The 19,363-nt window shown below is 37.0% G+C and overlaps 1 protein-coding gene across 17 annotated transcripts in view; it reads left to right on the top strand.

Annotated features, from left to right (window-relative positions):
• LOC108496469 (poly(rC)-binding protein 3-like) overlaps nt 1-19,363 on the top strand; it is a 492,944-nt gene that overhangs the window by 81,800 nt on the left and 391,781 nt on the right. For all 17 annotated transcript variants that reach the window (XM_017813195.1, XM_017813196.1, XM_017813189.1 and 14 more), the window contains exon 2: nt 18,635-18,772. The gene's annotated coding sequence lies outside the window, so the exon portion shown is untranslated. The remainder of the gene's footprint in view (nt 1-18,634; nt 18,773-19,363) is intronic.

The raw sequence follows: 19,363 nt of genomic DNA, 5'->3' as shown, positions 1-19,363 counted from the left end.
TGTGATATCCCACATTGTGGGACCAAAGTCTACCCTGTATCGTGCTCTCCTTTCTGTCCCTTAATGCAGATAAACAAAAAGGCACAGTTCTCTGGTATTTCCTGCTGTTGTAGGAGGAGGAAATAAACTCAGTCCATGGAAAGACAGTAGTTCTGAATTTGAGGCAAAAGTGTTGGCTTAGAGACCTTGAGATGAGGTGATCTGGGGTGAGAAAAAGCAGGGGTTTGCACTCGAGCATTGTGTTGTCTGCTATAAGGATTGGTAACCAAAAATGTATTTGTAACTGGAATGTAGCAAAACTGTGTGATCTGAAAACACAGTAAGGGCTGGAAGGCCGGAAAATCTGAGCAGAAAAATTTACTAATATCTCAGACAGTAGTCTGAGTTCAGTCATTATTTTTGATAGCTGAGAGCAGGTTAGCCTGTTGTCTTATTTCAGCCTCAGGTTGCCAGAGAAGGGAAGTGCTGAAGAAAAAAACTAATGACTGGGAAATCTTGGAACTGCGCTATTTTCTCTGACAGGTTTAGACAAATGGTGCACTCCCAGCCAGTGTGCCATCAATTTATTTCATATGGTCATTTCTTGCTGTGTGGTAAGACTGGATTAAATTGTGCTACTAACTGCAAAGAACCAGCTCAGAAACCAGGGAAGCAAGAGTGCTCCTGCTCAGGCTGTTTACTTCATCTGTTCCTCTGATTTATGGATGTAGTGGGGGATTGACCTTATCATGTTTGAAAACATGAAATCCCATAAGAAATGTCAGGATACTGAGTTGCAAACAGGCCAGGATGAAGTAGAATTTTAGATGCTGTAGATTTCTGTGAACGTGCAGGTAGGATCTATCCTGAAAAGAGATTAGATCCTCCAGTTACATTGGGTAAAGGAACCAAACTAATGTATGTATTAAGGCTTTTAACTTACACTGATCAGAATTTTATCAATTTGGTATGGCAATTTTGAATATAGAAATCTTTCAAAATTCACAATATAGTGTCCTAGGTGATTTGTAAAAGTAAAATACCTAGAAATATTGCACATTAATGATGCATACATTTTTATATGTTTTAACATCAAGTCTGAAAAACTGATTGTGTATGATCTAAATGCACCCGTTGTTTTAGAGTAATCAAGCCTGATTATAATTTTCTCTTTTTAGTCTTCTTAAAAAACAACCCTAAACCCAAACAAAAATAACAATTTTCTCATCTTCTGGGGTAATATGCAAATGAACTGCTGACTCGTAATTACTTGTGTTTTGCACAGATTGCCAGCTTGAGAAAAAATTATGAGAGACTGCAGGATTTTGTATCTAAATATGTTTTACTGCTTTTGAATTTTGTAGATGCCACTTGCTAATATGTACATGGGGTTTATGTCAGTAAAAAATCAGTATTTTATCCTCCAGACCTTCCATTTAAAAAATTAACCTGTGATCAGTAGCTTCAATTACTGCAATGTAGATGGATTTTGAAAGCTTTTTGACAAAAAAATGCACCTTTGGATATTTTAAATCCAGCAGCTGTAGAACACTCAGTAGTTTTATTTTGTATTTTTTTTATATTCATAGTGATTGAAAAAGCAACTTCAGTTAGGATCACAGTATAATAGCATCAGTTTTATTCTTCTCCAAAGTTTGATTTTCTATTTGTGTTTAGGAAGCTGACAACCATGTCTGAAACTCATTGATTAACTGCTTATAATAGCTCATCGTCTCAAAGGAACAGATCCACAAACGTTTTCAACTTTGTTGAATGTATTCTAAATAACAACAAAATGGGGGCAAAGATTTTTTAAATTGAATTAGAGTAATTATAATCTAAAATGGTTTATTTATTCAAAAAAGCATTTTTTAAAGAATAATTTGTGATCCATTTAAATGGAACCATTTAAATGAATTGTTCTCTTCAATGATCCAAAAGAGTTATATTTATCTGTGGGTTATAACATCGTCTCATAATAACATTGTCTTATAATTTTATTTGCTTTTTATCATAAATTATAAAATCCTAAAACAGAGCACACGTTCAATTAACATTATTTAATGTACTGAGTCTAAGGTTTTCTCTCCTAAATTTTTTTAAAAATCATATAATATCCATTGCCCCATGCACCAATATTTTATAACTTGTTGTTTGCTACTTCCTTGTTAAATCTCACCAGATTAACGTTGTTATTCAAGTGGGTTGGCTTAGATGGATTTCTTTTTAACTTTGTATTTAAAATCCAGATAATCTGCTGTGTATTCTTTTTCCAGTTCCTCAGCCTTCCAAACATGCCAGAAAACAGAAATGTATCCTTTCTATGATGAAACCAAGGCAACCCAGAGAATGTCTCTGCTGAAGAACACAATTGAGTATCACAAACGAAAACAAATTGATAAATTACAGTTTGCAAATCTCTACAATAGAAAATTAATATAGTGATTTGGAATAGAGCAAATTTCAGTGTTTTCAGACAGTTGCTTACCACTATCTGCAAAAGAAAATTTTGTTTCTTTTTTGTTGAGTGTACAGAAATTTTTATATAAACAGAACTGAATCCTTTCAAGAATCTGTATTTGATCACAAGAGAATGAGATGGTCCTTCACAATGACCTTTATATATGAACAGGCCCATTGATTGACCTCTGATTTTTTAAGAACTTTCAAAATGTGAAGTAGAAAGAAATGTAGTTCTCTGATGTTTATTTTGGGGAGCAAGTTTGGGTTGAGCCATGTGCTGTAAGTGACTCAGTCCTGGATGTTTGAATTTCTTATCCAATATTTTGACAGAATGGATGTAATGCACAGCCTTAAAACCTGTTAAAATGGTAGGCCAGGATGCCTGTGAACATAGCTCAAAGATGTGTATCATCCTAGGATACTGTCCTTTGGGTTTGATAATTCAGTGCAGCAAAAAAAGCAACAGTGAAATGTGGACCTATCAGAAACAGATTTTGTTTGAATTAACAATTTTAGTGGTCAGTCATTTAACATTAGTAATGTGTAAAAACCAAAGAAATTTTGACATCGGTGTGTCAACCCTACATTAGTTCATAGAAACACTTGGAACAGGAAATTATGGCGTTCTTACATTGATCCAAACGGAGACTTATGTCATGGCAGTTCCTGTCCTGTACTCTTCTTGCTGAGGCCAGGCAACTTAGCTACCCTGAGTTTGTGTGACGGGGAAAATAAACTAACTAGAGCTCTGCTACTGTGGAACAGCATTGCATCATCGTGTTCTGAGACTGCTACCAACAAAATGCATGCGAATTCATCTTTCGCTTTTAGATGAGTCAGGTTTCCCTTGGAGCCTTTCAGTTAGAAGAAAGAAATAAATACTTAGCAAAGGTTACTGATAAAATCTACAGTTTTACTTCTTTTCTTTTTTTTATTTTATTTTAAATAGGAAAATGTGCAACCTCCCTTCTAGCAAAAAGATGTAAATTGTGGATTTTAAGAAACAAATCCTGCTGCACAGCAGGTTTAGACAGTCTGCTACAGTTGGGACCTTAAGGCATTCTGTGGCTTCCCTGTGGTAAGCCATGATTCTCATTTGTAAAGCCAGGAGAATTCCCACTGTTGCTATAATCATATGCATGATCCTTCTTCCATCTCAGTGCTTCCAGCATCAGTTAAAAAAAGAAAAATAGGGCAAATGTTGGTTGTCATATAGCCTTTCCATAAGCTTAGGAACTTTGTGTGTTTTGCAGGATTTAATTTTGTCCTCAGGAAAAGAATTAAGCCTTTTAGTGGAAATCTGTGAAAAAAACCAAGAAAGCACCAACCAACCAACCAAACCAAACCAAACAAACAAAAGAAAAAAACCCCAACAACAAAATCATACCAAAACAAAACAAGTGATAAGCCACTGAGCTGGTGAATGTTTTCCTGATTCAGACATGGCAGAAAAGGTATGCGAATTTTTTTCATTGAGATTTTTTTAGTTAAAATATTCTCATTTTCCCTGAACTCCAGTTTTCCAAATATGGAAAATCCTTTCAGAAAAGACCGAGTTCATCCCATGATCCTTGCTGTGGTATACTTTCTGTGTTCTTTATGCCATTACAGCTTGGTGACTTCCTGCCCAGTGTTTGATTCTGCAATTTTTCTATTAACAGCCCTTGATGAACTTGTTTCAGCATGTCCTTTTGATTCTCGCTATTCTTTTGATACCCAGAAAATATAAGTCAGTGTGTTTCACAGGTCATTTATGATTTGTGCGTAAAAATACTTTGTGGTCTTTCAAACCAGCCTTCCCTTTGAAAATTTCACTTTATATCCTCTTCTTCCTGTGCTGTGAAAAAGGCTGAATATCTGTTCCCTACATACCTTCTCTAGGTCTTTCATGATGCTGTAAACCTGTCTTTCCTCTTTCTGTCCTCTGTCATTTTCTTTTCATTGATGAAGAGTGCTAGTCTGCTGCTTCTTGCCTGCTGTGGAAGCTGCTTCGGAAATTTCATTGTGCCTGCTGCCATCCTGTCTAGAATCAGGGAAAAACCTCAATTGCAAGGGGCCTCTGGGGGTCATCTTAGCCCACCTACAGTTGACAGCAGGGGTTTGAACTAAGTTACCCATTGGCCCAACAAGACAAGTCTTGAATTACTTACAGTAAGGGACATTCCACCACTTTTCTAAACAACTTGTTCCAATGTTTAGTTGTTCTCACTGTGAAGAACTTCATATATATGCTTTTCTTCTCTCTGTGTCTTGTGAAAAGAGTATCATCTTCTCTATAACTACTTTCTAGATATTGAGAGAATGTTTTAGTTTAGCAAACCGAATTCATTCCACCTTTCAGCAGGCATCAATGTCTCCTATCAGGTTGGTGGCCCTTCACTGAACCTTCTCCAATATTTCAATGTCTCTTTTGAAGTGTGTGACCTAACAAATGCCAAACAAAACAGTCATAATCTTTCATCTGCTGTTTTTACTTTGGCTGCTGAAGTCAAGGCCCCAGGCTGGTTTCATTGCTACAAGGATGCACACCCAACCCAGTCAGTCCTTGGCCTGTACTGCTGTTTGGGATTATTCTGTCCCAGATGCAGAATCCTATAAATATATTTGTTAAACTTTATGCAGTTCCTGTTGGCCCAGTCTTCCAACCCGTTGAGATCTCTGTATGGTTTAGTGTTTAATATATACCTTGTTGTGTCTTGCTGTATTTTTTCTCACAGAGTGTGGAGCAGAATTCTGTGCATCAGTGGAGGTATGGACCCATGCTAGTTTTACACATTATCATAGTAATAACAAATAAAAACAACAACAATTGTAGTAGTAGTAATAATAATAATGTGTTGTTTATTATTATTGTTATTATTTGTTTATTATTGATATTGTTTTCTGTTTTGTTCTCTTTTCCTTTACACATGATCAATAATTATATATTTGCCTTTTTGACCAACAGTGAAAGTGACTGGATGTTTTCACAAAAATGTCCATGGTTATTCTGAGATCTGTTTCATCAACAGCAATAGCTAGTTGTATAGCAGTGTATTTGATTAGCAAAAGGGCATTTTTTTCTCTCAACATATGCATTTTAATTTGTGAACACTGAATATCATGTATTATTTTATTGCCTAGTTTTTCATCTTTGAAAAAAGAAAACTGAGATGAGATATGGTCAAATATGAAATGGTAACATTAAACAAAACCAAGCATTCAGTGTTTCTGGCAGTGCAAGAAACAAAAATCTTCAAAACAAGTTGCAGAATTTTGAAAACACACAGAAATACTTTTGTTTCTGCACTATTTTCAATGTTGAAAATATGTATGATTTTAATACAAATTTTAAAAATTTATTTTACAGTGATCTCTCAAGACTGATTAAGGTCAAAACAGTCCAGACTCAGAAACTTCCAATCACAATGATCACAAAAATTTCTTTACTTGACAGATTCTTATATGTTTTTTCACCATGAGTATCTGTTGTTAGCTATTATCAAAGTTAGAGTACTGAACTATATGTTGTGATCTAGTACAGCCATTTCATGTTACACTTCTGAAGATAACCTTCATCAACTGCTCAGTTGAGCACTGATGAATAACATGTATCTTGAAGGAAATGATGGTGAGAAAGTTCATTGCAAATAGCCAAAGGAATGTGCACAGAAATGTGTTTGAAAGACTCATAAACAGATGCTCCTGTACAAGAGCTTTTAAGTGTAGTAGTGATCAGTGATGTATAAGGAACAAGCTTTTCCAAACTCACTGAAGTTTGAGACAAATACTAGATATTGACATAATTTTATAAATAAACCATTGGGAGAGTCCACAGACTGTGTTGACAAGCAGTATATGGCTAAAACATCTAGTAATGTGTACATGCGTTTATGTTTTACTTTTGGGATTTTTCACCCAACAAATTTACACCCTGTGTCTCCATTTTTTGTTTACACAGAGCATCATTCCATTTTTAAAATTCCCATGTCTCCTCACAGACATAATTCTCTTTAATTGCTAGATATTTGTCACTCATCCTTTGGTATGCTTTCCTATTAGAAGGTCTTCAATTCTAAAGTGTTTGTTGCTATAATTTCTGACAAGTTGTCATATTTTCCTCTTTCACTAGCAAATAATGGAAATACATTCTTGGTTGGGTGTGGCAGATAGTTCTGGAATGTAGAACAAAGAGTTCCTTTTGTTTCGGGCTGGCTCCCTTTTCTGCTTCTAGGAAAGAGAGTGGAGATGAGATCAAGCACTTTAAGCTTCTACTGCCACTGAAGGCATCGATCCTGTCCTTCCAACCCCACTGCTTTATTTTTTTGCCTGCGTTTTCTCTGGTGTTACAAGTGTTTCTGGAAGGAGCCGGCCTTGGTTAAACCCACAAAGGCAGCAATAACTGAGAGATCCAGGACTACATTTGGAAGCAGCATCTGTTCGTGCCAGCTTAAAGTGTTAACACTTTAGCTTAAACAGGCTTTATTTGCTGATATTTGCAACTTCAATGAGCAGCTTTTACACTTCCAAATGGCTGTATATGGGTAATCTCACATATCTACCTCACAGCTAGTCCCTTAAATTGGTACTGAATGGCTAAACCAGCTAATTTTTGTTTTCTCACCCTTTGAGAGAGAAATAAAAAAATGTGGCTTTAAGAGTAGAGCTTGCAAGACCTTTAAAAGTAGTATATAATAGGTTAATTCCTGTTTTTTCCCCATGAAATTTCTTGAATGTTCCCCATTGAGCTACTTGGTAGTGTAGAAGTCAGCTTCTTACTAAAATAAAATGGTATCAGTAAGTGCTTGTTAGCTGAAGAGATGGCCTGGAACTGCACATTTAAGTTAATTTTAGCAACTATTCAGACAAATTCTCACCTCCTCCCCTTCACAGATATGTTCTAATTCCCAAGGAAAAAGGCATAAAAAAAGCCTGAAAATGATGTTTCCAATTAGTGTAGCTTTCTCATGTTTGAATTCTGTGTGTCTCTGCCAGATAATTGAAAAAAATGTGATACATGCTTTTGATCTTTGTTGAGATGATGTAGGCTGTAAATATTGTTTTGTTATACCGGTCATGTTGACATATATTGTATTGTGCCACTTATAGCTTCTTTGGTACAGCTCTGGAATAAAGTGTTCAGCAGTGATTAATGACCAAGTATATACAGACCTACTGTTGAGTTTAGGAGCTCTCTAATCTCTGCTCCTGTTCTTTCCCTCAATTCTAGCATTACTTCATGTGGCTTCTGTGAACGCAGCATTTCTGATGACTTGTCATACAGCTTGTACTGCCAGCAACTAGCTTAGTGGTAGCATAGAGCTAATGATCATTAAAATCTCAGTTTTCTTAATTCTTGCTTATTATTGTATCTCTGATGCCCTTTCTCACCCTTGCAATTTTTTATTTAGTGTTTAATACAGAAAAGGCTTTTAAACTTGTGCTAGCCTTTTTTTTTTTAGTTCTTACACACTGTACAATCATTTAATAGCCTTTGATATGTTATGCCAATTAAGTGATATGTGTGTTAACATAAATATTTAATTTTTAAAAGAGAGATCACTTTGGCCTAAAGCTTTAATTAAATTAGATGCTTTTCATATGATTGCCAAGATTAAGCAGTCCATTATGAACATTTGCCATTGCAGGAGATTTCTTCTTATTGAAAGACAAAAGGGTAATTTCATCTAGGATTGTTGTAAACTGTACGAGTCCTTCATACTGATAAGGGAATTCTCCCTCTTTTAACCTTGATATGTACTGCAGTAATGAATTTGTGAATCTTTAAATTCAGTCACATCATTAAAGTGGGGATATGATATTAATACTGTCAAGTAAATTAGAGGGATGAAAATTTATCTACGTAACAGTTAAAGAGATCAGAGTCAATCCCAATTTGTCAATAATTACCAATGCTTTAAAAGCAAAACCAACATGATAAAAATAGGCAGCTATGGATCTTTATTGCATACTAACTGGAGTTTGATAAGTTCCAATGACTGAGGCACCTAAACTATAATTCCCACAAAACACACTCATGCTAATATGGAATTCAACTGTTTCATTATCAACCCAAAATATTTCTGGTTTGGGGCAAAATGTTCCTGTATTGCAGTTTTGCCTAATTATGTGAACATCTTCCCCAGATCAGAATCCTGTTTTTTTGATATGCTGTAGACTGTAGTCATGTGTATATCTCACACTGAAAACACGTCACAGCAGTTTCCTTCAAAATATAGTACAGCTATGCATAATGCATGATAAGACTAGAGAGATGTGCAATGTGAATCAAAGTTTTAATGTCCTAGTTTTCCAGATATTATTATCTATTCACTGTGTTTTTAAAGGAGCTCTGATTAAGAATCATGTCAGCTGTGACAAGCCATAAAACCAAGCAAGACTTCCAGTGAGAACCTGAAAAAGGCTCTCTCTGAAAAAGTTTTAATATTAAATCATTATTGAGGAAACTCATTTTTCCAGGGGGTGGAGGATTGCATCAGTAGAATTCCACTTGCTGGCAAGGTGTTGTCATTAAAGACCTTCGGGCAAAGTAATTCAAAGCACAATAGGTTTTCTCTTTGTGTCCAACACAGCTGTCCTTACTCAAATGGTTGGTCTGTATTGGTTCCTTTGTATTTGTTGACCAGGTCTTCAAAAGAGAGGATGCAAAATTTCAACCAGCCTTGTCATCCTGGGACATGTTCTTAAGTAGCTGAACATTTGGCTTGACTTGAAGTCTTATCTGCGTCCTTGATCTGCAAAACATACAAATGTCTTAAGGGATGTTTGAATGTAAAACAAACAGTTTCATGTTTGAGTGCAATCCTGTCGTGCAACTTGACCCTCTCAGGCTAGCTGATGTATTGTCCTTACCCAGTATCAGACTACTGGAGTCTACCTGAAATTTTAGGCTAAATGAGGTTCCTACATAGGCTGCAGCCTTATGAAGAGCTCAGCCATATCCTGAGTTGCTTACTGTTCAAGGCAGACACAATGAAATTGTGAAGCGTGACTAAGATTATGTCTACACAAGTAAGGGAAGTCATATCTAGAATAAAATGGAAATGAAAATCAAACACCTTGCTACTTTTGCAGGAATATTGGGAAAGGTTCTCACCAATGTGAGAAGCTCTACTTTTTTGCTGTAGGGCAAGATGCTTAAGCAGGGATGATGATTTTCTCTTGTTCCTCACTTTGTATCCACAGAGATAGTGAAGGAATAGATTTGTGGACGTGCTTTTAGGGTTCCAGTCATGTAACAAGTCTAAAATTAATTATTTTAGGTACTTGGATAATTCTGTTGTCATGTTGTTTTCTTTAATAAAAACTATTTACTGAGCAGTATATTATTGAGTGTATTTATTGAGTCATAAGCAACATTTATTTGGTAATTTCTCTATAGTTGATGGTAAACGCAGAAAAAAAAAGACAGCAGTGCAAAACTGTTTTCTATACTTTGAATGGTTGAGAACTGATTCTGTTTTATTTAAGAATTTTAAGTGTTATTAAAGCAGTAAGCTAGAGAAGGTGCTGTTTGGCTGAGTGCTTTACTGTCCACTAGTAAGGCAGATGATAAATTTCTATTGAAAAATCATTTGAAAACCTAATACATGGGATAAGTGCTTACTGGGTTATGGATGCTCATTGATCACTTTTCTAGCTGTATTTTTTTACTCTACTGGGAACCATAAAAGGAGAAAAAGACTGGTGGGAGTGCAGGAGGATGAGGGCCAGTATGAGGAGCGGGTTGAGAAAGTGGAAAGGAATCAGACCAATGAGGGAAAATACAAAGATTTACTTATAAATGTGTTGGCAGAGATAGGAGAGAGTGTGCTGGAGGACACTTCAGTAGGAGGTGCTTACAAAATAAAGGAGCAGATCCGTGTAGCAGGGAGGGATCAGGAAAAACAGGCACTGCTTAATGCCCTGTTTCTCATTGGTAAAGGTGGACCTTGCTGCCACATCTCTATCCTTGCCTTCTGCTCTGTGACTGGGGCTGAAGCAGAATTGACAAGAGCAAGAGGGTCAAGGAAAACCTGGTTTTCATCCCCTGCCATATTCCCTTCCTCCTGCTGCCCTTGTCCATGCCTGCCCTTACTAACGTGAGTAAAGCTGAAGAGCAAAGCATGTCCGTTCACTTGAGGAGGTGAACCTCACATATCAAGAGCAACATTTTGCAGCTGGTTTTGCCAGAGAAATTGTGTGTAATGGAAACTGAGCTGGGCAAGAGCAACCAAGAGTAGTCTTTGAATCTAAGTGTAGTCTAAGTGACAGTCTGTGGAGAAGGTTGTCCAAGGCCACTAAAAATACCATTAACTTGGACATCTCCTTTATAGATGACTTGACCTGTTAATGGAGACACCAACCTTTAAAGACTTTGCCTGCCCATACCATGTGAAAGGCTGCGTGGGACCTGCAGTAAGATTGCTTTTGATGCCTTCTGCCAATGGATGGGAGGAGACAGTGCACAGCCTATTGTGTGCCACTTTTGTTTTCCCTCTGCATTCCTCTCCAGTATGCTGATGGTCAGCAAAGTACCATAAGGGTTAGATGGTGTGGATTCAGTAAACTATCATTACTGTCTCCAGACTGAGTGAAAATGCATCTACCCACAGAAAATTATGCATAGGAATGGCTCATGCTCCCCTTCCTCATGCCACATTGTCCTGGGGCTGTGCTAAACATCACAGGCAAGCATACACTGCATTTAGCTCACTGCATAATCTAATGCCAGCTGTCCTGTACTGTATAATCATAAAATGTGGGAAAAACATAGCGTCTACTGTGTTTTAAGAAAAAAGTCCTTTTAAATTAGAACTTTAGCTAGCTGAAACAGGTGAATTCTTTGAGAATGAGCTTGTGATCCTAAAGCAGATGTGCATACCCACATAGTGAATTGGAGTAACCGAAATAAAGCAAAAAACACAACTCCGAAGAGAGTTTGTTTCTACAAGCATTATTCTTGCACATGTAGATTGGTTCAACTTACCACATAGAAGGGATTTTGTGAATACAGTTTTTGCAAATAACTGCAAAAAACTTGCTTTCTTTGCAAATTTGGAATTCTGCTGAAAATTCAGCCTTAAGCAAATATCTTCATAGCTGTATACTAAAAAATTTGTGATGGTCTGTAGATATACAACGAAGAAGCTCAGGCAGAACATTGACCTGCACTGAAAACCTTTGTGTTTTTACTACTTACCTCTGTGCTGGGGTAAGTGATTTAGTATGATGTGGGTGAGATGTTGATACTAGTACACAGGAAACCCTTGAACATGGGAAATAGTACTTACTAAAATAGATCACATTCCCAAGGGGGAAATTACATGATATTTGTAGAATAGGGAATAAAACTGCCCAATTATTTAATCTGAGGTATTTTTCTATCAATATAATATCTTGCTGAGCTTCTGGAGCATAATTTAGAGTAGGCATTTTGCCTCCAGATCACAATATAAATATTTTATATGATCTCCCACACTATTAGAATTATAGATGTAGTGTTATTTAATCCACTCCTGGCAAAGCAGATGCTTGCCAGAATGCATAAAGCACTCAAGGACCTGGTTTTGTTGTCATTGAAACTGGTTGATAGAATGATTTATCTGAAATTAGACTTCTCATTGCAGAAATGGATTTGATGATGCTTGTGAGACATAATTTAAGATTGTGTTGAAGTCTCATAAAAAAAATACATTGTCCATGGAAATGAGGTTAACAATAGGAGGATGAAAAAAGCCTCTCTGAAAGGTAAGCAGGTAAAGCAAGAGTCTTGTCTGGGTGGGAGGGCTTGAAAATTCTTTGAGTCACTCAGTAGAAATTGTGACCACAGATAGTGGAGTTGAATACACCTCTTGAAAAGCAGCTGCAAGCATAGGAACTATGAACTTTAGCAGAAAGCGTGCAAGTGCTGTGATATCTGCATAGTGGTCTCATGAAGTATGTTGCAAGCCAAGAGGGGTGGAGAACTGTAAAGTTTAATAAAGCTTTTCCTAAAATACCTTTGGAGTGTAATTTAATGCCTCTCTTGACAGTCATTGTCTCTTATTCTTGACCAGCAACACGTTTCAATATCGGCTATAGTTACCTATAGCTGATATGCTCCGACTACAGTCCTTGGGTCTGAGGTGGGTGTCACAGGAGGTAGGGTAGATGGTCCAAATACTTCTCTAGCTTCCATTTCTACAAAGTGGATGAGAGATGAGTATTGATTGCTAAGCATCATAATTTTGCACACTTGAGGCAGGGTTTAGTAATCAGAATTCTAAAATCCTATGGAAAACATTTCATGCTATGTCCTTTTTCCCCGGGGTGATTCTGCCTAAAAATGCTTTGCATAGGGAATGATAAAAAGATGACCATTTTTGTGTGCATTTGTACATCATATACTATATCATTCAGCACTTCTTCTATTTATTTATGCTTTATTTTTCATTCTTATTGTAGCTTTTATTGATATGTTTGATAACATGGCATCAGCTGCAAGGCAGAAATGTTTACTCTGTTGGGGTTTTGTTAAACTTTTCAGTATAGATTAAAAAACTTCAGCAGCCCCTGGATGGATAGACTTAAGTTGAAAATTTACATGGGAGTAACAAATATTATAGTGCAGATGAGCCAGACAGCAGAAAAGGAAATTTATAATAAAGGACTGCTTTGGCAGTATTAGTCTGCTTCATGTGTATTGTGTGATGAATCATCCCATGTCACCACAAGGACTGCTGCTCCTGCTGCTCCTGAGCTCTGCCAGCAAGTGGGACAATAAAAAGCGTGCATGGAAGGGTGGAGGGGAGGGCACGCACAAGAGAAGAGGAAAGGGACAAAAAAAGAACAGCTATTTAAAACTGGACATCCCAAGCCTGGCCAGTAGTTCATGTTATATATAATTCAGCCAATTCATTGCGTAAATTATTTCATATGCTCCATGAAATGCAATTTGCTTCCATGGCCAAGCATGACAAAGGTTTCACAGAACTGCAGCTGGATAGTTAATTCAGGGCCTGTGAGATTGCTAAGGCATCTTGTCAGAACATTAAATAATCACACAATGTCATAAGGGAATATCTAATTAAGAGCTCAATTTCTCGAGGGTCTGAATACCTGTTACAATGTTCTGAGAACCCTTAATTCCCACTGACAAGAGTGCCAGCTTAGGGTGTTCCCAGCAGGAATTTAATAGGATTGTGCCCTTACTTCATTTGGCCTGTGTAAGTCCAGGCCAGTCAGGTGAAGAGACAGTAATCAAACACGACAAGATAATGACAAATAGGGTTACATCCCAGCAGGCATGTTATTACTTGCAGATGATGAAACATATCCACGTGTGAAGTCTCTGTAAAAAATAGGGACAGATTTAAGAATGCACTCTTAGGGGTTAAATTTGTGCCTTTGAGAAAAATCTGTCTGTATTCAACCCATGCAAAAAGATCTGTAAAAGGCAAAATGAATCCTTTATCACCCCAGACTGTCATCCTGTGTAAACAAGTGACGGAGTTTCCACTGGCAGTTTGGTCCCAAGAACTTCAGTGATTTAGACGACCTCATGAGGGCTGTCTGCCTTACAAAGGCAAACAACACTTCATCTAGTGTTGGGGAAGGATAAAGCTTGAGTAGAGCTGGGAAATGTGGATGCTGAAGTTTCCTGAGCAGCTTTCTTGTGACTTGAGAGATACAACAAAATTTGAGGTGGACAGATGAAGACTTATCAGTAAGACTTTTCTCCCCTTCTGGTATGCCTGCAGTTATATAAAGGAGAATAATGTTAAATGCAGCCAGAAGAGAATAAACATTGGATTTTGGCTTGTGATGCTTCTTTTAGTCAGAGATGAAGGAAGAAATAATATTCTTTTTTGTCGTGAAGTGTTACAAAAGGACTAAATGAGTAAGGAACACGGCATTATGTTAAGCACTTTTGGGAGAGTGAAAAGTTAAAATCTATCTTTCTGCTGTCAGGCTCTTAAGTAAGGAATGATGCATTAGACTACATGATTTTATTAGATTTGTTGCTAAACCAGAGCTGCGGTGCTGTTCCTTGAACAGAATTACAGGCTTCATTTGAAGAGAGATGCAAAGCACACACATCATTCTGGAGTAGATCAGCACAAGCATTTTCTATATCATGAGTAATGTTTACTGGAAGAAATCAAATTACTGTTACACAGACCATCTGTTTTCCTTGCATGCAATCATGTAAGTGTTTTAGGACAAGCCATCCTTTTTAATCAATTGTAAATCTCTTATCGGAAAGCACTGTTTTGTGTAATAAAATCTATTTTTATGATAAATGTAAGAGTTTTAAATACAGGTTTCTTCTGCATAAATATATATTATGTTATGAACATATTGTTCATAACATAAAGAGTAGGGGTGTACAGCATTAGTTATTATCTGTCAAGAACTTAATGTTAGGGCTTTTTGCAGAGCCATTTTTGGATATTTGTTGGATCTGCAACTCATTGGTGTTCAACTATTATAACAGATAACATAATGAGTAATAGTTGGGAAGCTGCTTCCTATCTACATTTAGTAAATGTAGTATAAGACGGTCTCTATTTTGTAGTATGACTGCTGTGATAAAAGTGAATACTGTGGAAGATCATTGTCCATTGTCTAAATTCTTACGCTTGGAAATACTGAAGAAAACAAGGCATGGCTTATTAGAAAATGAGCCTTTGGTATGACATAATGACATTAAAAAACTTGAATTTATGGTCCAAGAAGAAGTCAATGATAGAGTGTGAGATTTACTTCATGTTTAAGGTATCACATTCATAGATGTACATGGTCCCATTCATTTTAGTGGGTGCTAAATTAAGCTCGCCATTTTATTTTTTCAGCACTGCTGTGCACTTCCCTGATTCATATATAGTCTATGGGTGCACATAGATTGCTCTTGAATTCAGAGGAAGCTGAAGGTCTGCATCTTAAGCAAAGTCTCTGATTTCAAAAGAAGCTGTGTGACTGCAATACCAGAGGTTGCTCTGTATTGCATCAAATGACCCTGAAATAAAGAAACAAGCATTGTAAGTAACGCAATTGGAAAGTCCCTGAGCAGGTTGGCTGTCCTTCTCAATGAGGTTGTCAAGCCTGAATTTCATTTGTTCAGACACTTCCAAATCAATGGTATTTTGTCTGGATAATTAACCTGCTTACTCAGGCTTGAAACGTGTATGAGGGTAAATTCTTGCACTTGTTTTTGGTAAACGTGAAGAGGCAAAGAGGAAGAAACTGATGGACCATGCACCTGGAGAAATGATAGTGCCTACAGTCTGGTGCCATCCCATGGTACAGTGGAAGTTTTCTGATCAGAGAAACATCACATGAAATGAAGGGCCCCTGTAAGTCCTTTTGTGAAGGCCGGACTCATGACCTGTGTATTGCCACTTATTAGAATGTCTCGTGAACTGACAGTATGTGGCACAGGGAAAGCTGCCTACCAAACCAGGCTCATCAATCCTAACACTTACCTAGACTTGATCAGTCAAAAATCTGCTGAGAACTAGGTCATCAGTGATTTTTTTTTGGTCAGTCTGCACTAATTCAGTAAAAGGAAAAAAGCAGAAAAAGGTGAATGGCTTACAAAATCATATAGGTAATAGAGAGTGAAAGATAAAAATCAAACTGCAATTAGTAGTGGTCTAGTAGTTTCACCTGTTTGTTTGTTGTTGTGTTTTTTTTTTTTTAATTCAGTATTCTTTCTTTGAAAAAATTATTAAAAATGAGATCTTTTTTACTTTTTTTCCCCCCTGGTTTTTCTTCTTACTTTTGCCCTTCTTTTATTCAGAGGGAAGAAAACTGCAGGCAAATTACGTATGTCAGAGAAACGCAGCATTGTGTTGGTTAGAACAGACCTCTGGAGGGCATCAACAGTGTCCTAACCCAGGCAAGAAAAAATTACATAACATCGCTCACGGCCATGCTCAGCTGAATTTGGAGGATGGACATTCACCAACCTTTCCCAACAACCTATTCTTCAGTTGTCCTTTTGTTCCCCTAGATGCTCATCTGATTGCTTCTCGTGTTCCTCAGTGTTCCTCACCCATTTCAAATCCAGCTGAGCTCTGGCTTCCCCAATTTCATCCAAGCAGGCCAGGATGAGGAAGTTCTGCTTTGCTCCCAAGTAGCCCTCACAGCCCCTTCATACTATGCTGCCCATCTGCTGTGCCTGCATGACTTCCCACTTGGCGAGCTGGGAAGTCCCAGTGTGCTGGGGAAGCAACTTCCTCTTCTGGGCCTTTTTGCTGTCTTGGCTTTCAGGAGACACATTTCAGTTTGAACTGTCAAAAAAGTTGATGAATATCCTTGGTTTAGATTTTTCATGCCATTCTTCTTACTTTCATCTTCACATCCCCAAGTCTTTTTCAGCAGGATATATCAGGGTAATGCGAAGGATATGAAAAGAATCTACTTCCACAAGGTTTTATTTTTTAGCATGATTTTTCATTTGCATGTGAGTAAATTTACTACATTTTTTTAATTATTTTTATCTTGAATTTTTTTTTTTTAGCCAGAACTTTGGAACAATCACCATAAATTCTCTAGCAGCTTCAGTAGAATAGGCACTATATTTTCCATCTGGTCTGGTATGGTCTGGTTTTATCCAGTAAAGATATTGATGTATTTACAATTGTCATAGAAGATATTGGCCTAGTTCTAAGACAGTAAATGCTAATAGTACTGCTTGCAAATTATCACATTTTTATTATCAAGAAACAGTTCGGCAAAATTACTTAATTTGCTTGGTCGTAAAGACAGTGGTAAACTATGAATTACTGTTGTCATAGTTACAGTGTATTTTGATACAGTAGATTTGTTCATCTAAACCATAATAAAATAATTTGCTCAATAGCAAGTACAATGCATATCTTAAATTACAATTAATTACTTATTGCAATGAATATCTTAAAATGTAAATGCAGAACTCCTGATCCTTTTTAAGTGCAGCAAGGAGAGACTACTGATGTTTATTTTAGGAATTTCCTGTGTCTGCAGTGCTGATTACACTGAAGTGCGAGTCAATGACAATGTGCAATATAGAAGACTTTATTTATAGTAGGTTTAAAACTGATCTAAAGTGAGACGATAGGTTTTGATACCCATGACCTTTAATAGAAAGCCGTCTGAAGAGAAGTTTCCAATTTTACCTCCAAACTAAACCCTAGTGAAAGTGCTTTGTATTTGAGACTTTGTGAGACAATTAAAATAACAATCTATTCTTGGTTTCTTTTTTTTTCTGAATTATTCCTATTTTGGCTATTCAGTTGGAAAAAACAGAAAAGTTATTCAGGGGAGATCTACAAAGTTAGACAATTTGCCCATTTCAGTTTTTTTATAATATTCTTAAGTGCACCATGTTTGGGAGTTGGTGCGTTCGCTTTTCTCCCCTTGACCTATTGCAGCCCAGTGGCCATAGAGGATATCATCTGTGCATGTGTTCCAAATTCTCCTCTTCTGCTTCTTTACCAGATGCATAGTATTTCTGAAGGAAATGGAGCAGAAAAGTGCCATAGACGATTATCAAACTTGGCTTTGAACTGGTCTCCCTCAACTCACTTGGTGGTACTGGAAGCAAAAGAAGGAAACAGAAATGATTGGTCACAATTTTGAGATATATTAGGTCTAACCAGTTTGTCCTTAGAGAGGAAAAGTCTATAGGTATTCCACAAAAAAAAGCAAATAATCTTTAAGGAAAACTTTCTGGAGTGAAGAACAAGTAGAAAAGATAGTTTAGAGATGGTACAGGGAAGAGATTATGTGTAGAATGGTGAGATTAAATGAATATTTCAGAAAGGATCTTGGCCATTGCTGTAATATCCGACCAGTGGGATAGAAACTAAAAGTAAATGCATTTAACATTGACAAACGAAACCCCAACTTATTATCCACTAGTTAACAAAGTTAAAACAAAGTTGGGATAATAAGTTTGGGGTTTTTTAAACTCTGTTAACTAATGGAATTAACTGAGTAAACCACTGAAAACTCTCCTCACACATATTATTTCTTTACAACTAAACAGGTCAGCATAAAAGGTTCTGGTCCTTACTAAACAACAATCCCCCCAGGCTGCTTATTTGTAAACCAACTCTTGGGGTTTTTACTGCTCCATATTGGCTACTATTGAAGGCAGGAACTGCTTGAATTACAGTATGATTGGAAATGTTTGTTCCAGTGCTTTCATATGCCACATTTGGTCTCTATGTCCTCTCTGTCACAGGTAACCATCTTACACACAGAGCAAGAAACATAAATTCACTTGGCTGTCCTGTATCTCTAAGGAACCTGATGCATGACTGGACTAGAGAAGGGGAAGACAGAAAAACTCCAAAGACCTACATATCATCTTGCTGACAGGGTGAGTAAATGTCCTGTCATTTCAGTCATTTGTTGTCAGGTACAAAGTGACTGAGCCTGCTTTAAGCGTTGGCTCAGAAATTTCTTATCCAGTAATTATTGAGAACAAGATGATCAAAATGTCTCATGTTTCCAGGACTCTGATGCCCCACATGCATTCAGAAGCACTAAGCCAGACACCTCCTATATTTTCAGGTTAAGCCTTGAACAGGGATTTAATAAATAGCAGTTCTGTGTAGTAGGGTTTTTTAATGCACACTGTGCTGTTAGGGCTTTTTTCAAATTGGGTGGGTGAAACAAAAATGTCTAACTATTACTGAATGAGTCCAAACTCCTCATGATTCAAAAAGAGATCCAAGAGAGGAAAGAAAGGAAGAAAACTCATTTTCCCAGTGCTGACTGTACTTAAATTCCTACAGATGTGGGCCTGTGTTCTCTGCTTTCCCTAGACAACTTTTTCTTGCTTACAAAACACAATGGAAAAAATTACCTAACTGAGAAGCAAGCATGTAGTAGCTTTATGTGATAGTCAGAACTTAATTAAATTATCCCCTTTTCTCTCTGGGTTTGCCTATTCCAAAAGGTGGTAGAA

The sequence above is a fragment of the Lepidothrix coronata genome, unplaced genomic scaffold (genome assembly GCF_001604755.1).
Source record: "Lepidothrix coronata isolate B3197 unplaced genomic scaffold, Lepidothrix_coronata-1.0 Scaffold40, whole genome shotgun sequence".
NCBI lineage: Eukaryota > Metazoa > Chordata > Aves > Passeriformes > Pipridae > Lepidothrix > Lepidothrix coronata.
The sequence above is the reverse complement of the archived record's forward strand: the minus strand, read 5'-3'. Positions and strand labels throughout refer to the sequence as shown.